We start from the raw sequence: 6,000 nt of genomic DNA on the forward strand, positions 1-6,000 counted from the left end.
TACAAGGTGGAACGGTGTTTGCCCGGTAGCTTCTTTCTCAGTGGTCCGAAGGGACCATAGCGTTCCGGGTAGCTCTTCTAACCACTTGTTTTTGTCATCCTCGACTCTCTTCTTGAGTGCATTGAGGATGAGTTTGTTAGCAGCTTCGGCTTTCCCGTTGCTTTGTGGGTGACAGACTGCCGAGTAAGCTAGGTGTATGCCGAACTGTTTGCACCACTTTTGCAACGGGGTGTTGTCGAACTGTTTCCCGTGGTCGAAGACCATCAGTCTTGGTATGCCGAACCTTGTGATGATGTTCTGCCATATGAACTTGCGGACCTGAGGTTCGGTGATGGAGGAGACAGCTTCGGCTTCGATCCATTTGCTAAAATAGTCGACTCCTACAATCAACCACTTCTTCTGGTTCGTCGCTGAGGGGAAGGGACCAATGATGTCTAACCCCCATTGTGCGAATGGTAAGGGATACAGTGTTGATTGTATGGTTTGAGCTGGTTGATGGATGGCTGGTGCGAACTTTTGGCATTTCTCGCATTTCCTTGCCATCTGCTTTGCCTCGGAAACCATAGTGGGCCACCAGTACCCAGCCCGAAGGGCTTTATGTGCCAATGTCCTACCTCCGATGTGGTTTCCGCATATCCCGAGGTGGATTTCCCTTAGGATGTAGTCAGCGTCTGTTGGACCCACACATTTTAGCAGCGGAGCAGAGAATGATTTCCTCATGAGCTCTCCTTCGGCGCTGATGATGAACCATTTGTTGAATCTTTTCAGTTTTCTCGCCTGCAGCTTATCTTCGGGAAGTTCTCCCCTTTCTTTGTATGCAACTACTGCGTCCATCCAGCTGGGTTCGGTACGTAAACTGCATACTGTGGTGGGTAGCAAGTCAATGCTTCTCTCTTGGTGAACTTCCACGTGGACCGACCTGTTTAGGTCGATGAGTGTTGAGCTTGCGAGTTTTGACAGTGCATCTGCTTGCGTGTTTTGTCCTCGGGGGATGAGAATGACTTCAAAGGATCTTAACTTTGACGTTAAGGACTTAATTTTTGCTAAGTAAGCTGTCATGCTGGGCCATTTGGCCTCATACTCCCCTCGGATCTGGTTGGCTACAAGCTGGGAATCAGTTTTGAGGCGAACATGCTCGGCTTCCAGGGATAAGAAAAGTTCTATTCCTGCGATTGCGGCCTCATATTCGGCCTCGTTGTTAGTTGCTTTGAAGCCGAACTTCAATGCATACTCTATGCTTTTCCCCGTCGGGGGAATTAGTACAACTCCCGCTCCTGAGCCGTTTACTGTGGAAGATCCGTCAGTGAAGACCTCCCAAGTGCTTTTCGTGTCATCCAGCATTTCTTGGTATGAGCATTCGGCCAAGAAGTCGGCCAACGCTTGTGCTTTGATTGCTGTCCTCGGCTGATATTTGATGCCGAACTCTGATAGTTCGAAGGCCCAGGCAGCCAATCTTCCTGACCTTTCTATTTTGTCGAGTACTTTCTCGAGCGGTTGGTCAGTTAGCACTGTGATCTGGTGGGAATCGAAGTATGGCCTCAGTTTTCGTGCAGCTACCACTACTGCATATGCGACTTTCTCGATGAGCGGGTACCGGGTTTCGGCCCCTGTGAGTGTTCGGCTGGTGAAGTAGATTGGCTGTTGCTTCTTTTCTTCTTCTCGAAGAAGCACTGCGCTGACGGTTCCAGGGCTAACTGCGACATATAGGTACAGGGTTTCCCCCTCCTTTGGTCTGGCCAGTGTCGGCAGTTGAGCTAGGTGGGCTCTGAGTTGCTGAAAAGCTTCTTTTTGCTCCTGTTCCCATATCAGTTCGGGATCCACTTTCCTCGGGACCCCCTTTTTCTTGACTGGTTCTGCTTCTCCCCCGGGGAGGTTCTTTGGTTTCAGTGCTTTGAAGAAGGGGGCTCCCTTGTCCGAGGCTTTTGATATGAACCTTGTCAGTGCGGCTAACCTGCCGGTTAGCCTCTGCACATCTCTCTTGGTCTTCGGCTCGGGTAAATCCAATGCCGCTTGGACTTTGTCTGGGTTCGCATCAATTCCTCTTTCGCTCACCATAAATCCGAGGAACTTCCCTGACTTCACCCCGAAGACGCACTTTTTTGGGTTCAGCTTCATGCTGTATTTCCGCAGATTTCCGAAGGTCTCTGCCAAATCTTTGACATGGTCTTCCTCCTTGATGCTTTTTACGATGGAGTCATCTACATAGACCTCCACATTCCTCCCTTTCTGGTCGGCGAAGACGTGATCAACTAGCCTCTGGTAGGTGGCTCCGGCATTTTTCAAGCCGAAAGGCATCATTTTGTAGTTGAACACTCCTGCGCTTGTGATGAATGCTGTCTTTGCCCTGTCATCGGGGTGCATGAATACTTGGTGGTAGCCTGAAAAGGCATCCATGAAGCTGAGCAGTGCATGGCCGCTGGTGGAGTCAACCAATTGATCTATCCTTGGCAGGGGATAGCAGTCTTTGGGGCAGGCTCGGTTCAGATCTGTGAAATCTACGCACATTCGCCATGAGCCGTTCGCTTTTTTGACCATCACCACGTTGGCCAGCCACTTCGGATACATGCATGGTTCGATGAATCCGGCCTCTTGCAACTTTTTTACCTCCTCGGCGATGGCTTTGTTTTTCTCCGAGGAGTAATTTCTCTTTTTTTGCTTTATTGGCCGAGCTTCAGCGTTGACGTCCAGCTTGTGACAAATCAGCTTCGGATTTATCCCTGGCATATCTGCTGCTGACCATGCAAAGATGTCTTTGTGATCCCTGAGTAATCGGATCAAATCGATTCGGAGCCCCGAGCTTAGGCCCTTGCCTATTCGGACGCTCCTGTCTGAATCCTCTTCGAGGAAGATATCCTCCATTTCTTGATCTGGTTCGGGAGATAGGGTTTCGGGGCGGGCATCAACTTCTGCGGGAGACAAGCTGCTCGTGCTTGCTCTTCTCCTTTTTGCCTCGCTTTCCTCTCCCGTAGCTCCTTTTTCTTCCTCGGGGCCGTCCCCTAGTTTGGGCTTTCGGACAGCAGTGTGGCAGGTTCTTCTCGCCACTTCTTGATCACCTCTGATTCGTTCGGCGAACCCTGCATCCGAGACGTATATCATCAGCTGATGGTATGTGGAGGGGACTGCTTGCATCTTGTGAATCATGGTTCTTCCCATGATTACGTTGTATACGGAGTCGCAGTCCATCACCAGAAATTCGTCCCGAAGGGTCTTTGCTGCCTGGCCTTCTCCCACTGTGACTGGCAAGGTGATCTTTCCTCGAGGGATAGCTGCGGATCCGTTGAATCCGATCAGAGGATAACTGACTTTCGTCAGTGCTTCCTCTGGCTCTTCGAGGATCAGCTGCTCGAAGCAGTTTCTGAAGATGATATTGACGGCACTTCCTCCGTCGACTAACACTCGATGTACGTTGTGGTTATTGAGGTCCATTGAAATGACTAGAGGATCGTCATGTTTGTACTGGACTCCGAAGCAATCATCAGCAGTGAAGGTCATGTTCGGGGGGTGTGGCTGGTTGTCTCCCACCGCGCTGAAGTTGACCCGATGGGAGAGGGCTCTTAGGTGTTTCTTGCTGGCTTGGCCAGACTTCTGTCCCCCGAACACCACTGGGATGTCATTCTTCTTGTGCCCTGTTGCTTCGTAGACCCTCTTCTGGGGTTGCTCGTGTTGTTTGCCACTTGCGGCCTTTTCTTTTTCCTCCCTTCGGTCTAACAAGTACTGTTTCAGGTAGCCTCGGCGAACGAGGTCCTCAATGTTGTCTTTCAGCGAGTTGCATTCTTCGGTGTGGTGACCGAAGTCATCATGAAACTCGCACCATTTGTTCTTGTTTCTCCGAGCTGGGTTGGACTTGAGCTTCCCCGGTAGTTTCCACTTTTCATCATTTCTGTTGAGGCTAAATATCTCTTTTCGGGGCAGAGCTAGTGGAGTGTAGTTGGTGTATTTGGGTTGGAGTTCACCCCTTCTCCCGTCTTTCTTCGGGCTCATCTCTCTAGCTCCTACTTTCTCTTTCCCCTTCCTTGAGCTGCCCTCGGGCTTGCTCTGGGTATTCTTTGTGTCTCTCGGATCCGACGATCCCTTCAATCTTGCGGCGGCCTTGTTGAACTCTTCGGTTCTGATGAACGCATCAGCCATTTGGAGCACGTCAGCTATTCTGGAGGGGTTCTTCATTGAGAGTTCGTCACGGAACTTCCCTTCCTGGAGCGCGTGCTTCAAGGCGAAGATGGCCACGTCTGGCTGCAAGTTTGGTATGTTTGTTGATTCCTTCATGAATCTGGCCATGAATTCTCTCAGACTTTCGTCTCTTTCTTGTTGGATTGAGGTCAGTTCTGCTGTGGTTCGCTCGGGGCGATTGTTGCTCACGAACTGTGTGCAGAATCTCTTTTTCAGCTTTTTCCAGCTCTTGATCGATCCCTTCGGCAGCGATCTAAACCACTCTCCCGCCACTCCGGTTAGCGTGGTTGGGAAATATTTACACCAACATGCTTCGGAGTAGGGACTCAAGAACATTTGCTGCTCGTAGGAGATGACATGATCCCTCGGATCTGTGATTCCGCTGTAGGTTAGGTGCGCTGGCAGTCTTACCTTCGGTATTTCTTCCATGATCAGCTCGTCCGAGAAAGGGGATGACGTGGGAGTCATGATTCTTTTCCCGAGTCTAGCCCTGATGCCTTCGTTTGCCGAGGTTCTGTGATTAGAACGTTCGGGCGTACGATGGGGGCTAGGGGTTCGATCATGCCTCCTGTCTCTTCTTCTCTCTCGGCTACTGACCTCGGGTCGTTCGCCAGATCTGCTTGGCTCGCCCACCCCGAGTCTCGTATGGATCGAGGGTCTTAACCTTGAGTGGACCGAGGGCCTCAACCTGCTGAGCACCGAGCTTCGGACCCGAGTGTTACGAGTAGTCGATTCGCTTTGGAGAGCTGTTGGAGTAGGCGATGGTCTCGCAAACCAATCTGGTTGCTGTTGTGCCCTTTTTTGGGTGTCCCACGTGCTTTCCATCCACCTCGACGTCAAGTGTGTACCTGTCAAGGGAAGGAGTTCTCGTTCGGGTCTGGACACTTCCGCACTGGGTGGCTCGTTCAGCCTTCGCCTGGTCCTCCTCTCTTCTCTGCGGTCATTTGCCAGTCCTTGCTGCTTCTCATTGAAGAGGAAGTTTTGCATGATGGTCATGGCCGCAGTGAGCTCTTCCCTAGTTGGAATCGGAGGTCCTGCATTTGTGGCGGTCGTAGCTCTGCTTGGCTGTGACCTCGCCATCGATTGAGGATGCTCCTCTTGGTCAGATTCTGAATCTGACCGCACCATCATATCGTCGTCATTGTTGTTAACAACATCATTCACCATTTTCGCGGAAAGAGGTGATTGATGTCTTTCAAAGGCTTTGAAGTGTTCTTCCCCACAGACGGCGCCAAATTATTCCGGTGTTGTAAATATGGAAACAATGGGCTTCGAATGAAGGCCCTTTTGTATGTGTTGAAGATCTTGCTTGTTTGAATGAGTAGAGTCCGAATTCACCTGCACAAGAGCAAAGTCACTAGCCTCGGGGGTGTTTCCGAGGAAAGCCCCTCCGATGCCTAAGTAAGAACGATGCTCGGATTCTAGAGAGAAGTTCTCTAGAAGAGTAGTCTTAAGGCGATAAATTGGACGTACCTTGAGGTGTGAGCCTTGGCGGCCTATTTATAGTGTTTGCATAATAAATGCCCATAGGTCATTTATTGCTATTGGGCCTTGGGCCTTAATGGATGGCTGAATAGCCATTGGTAGGTTTGATGCTGTTGTTTAGAGCCATTGGGCTTTGGACTTAGTGGCCCAATTGAGAATCAATTGGGAGCCCAAACAGTCATTAAGTAGAAGGGGAATATCCCACCATAAATATAAAAGCACTACGTTTGGACGCAATAGGGCAAGTTGGAAGTTCCACGGACTTTCTTGTAGAGAAGTTCCACAATCTCGATCAAGAGGTTTTGGTACGGTTGTTGCGTCAACCACAACCCTTTACAACACCCAACC

Source organism: Spinacia oleracea, chromosome 4, assembly GCF_020520425.1.
Source record: "Spinacia oleracea cultivar Varoflay chromosome 4, BTI_SOV_V1, whole genome shotgun sequence".
Lineage (NCBI taxonomy): Eukaryota > Viridiplantae > Streptophyta > Magnoliopsida > Caryophyllales > Amaranthaceae > Spinacia > Spinacia oleracea.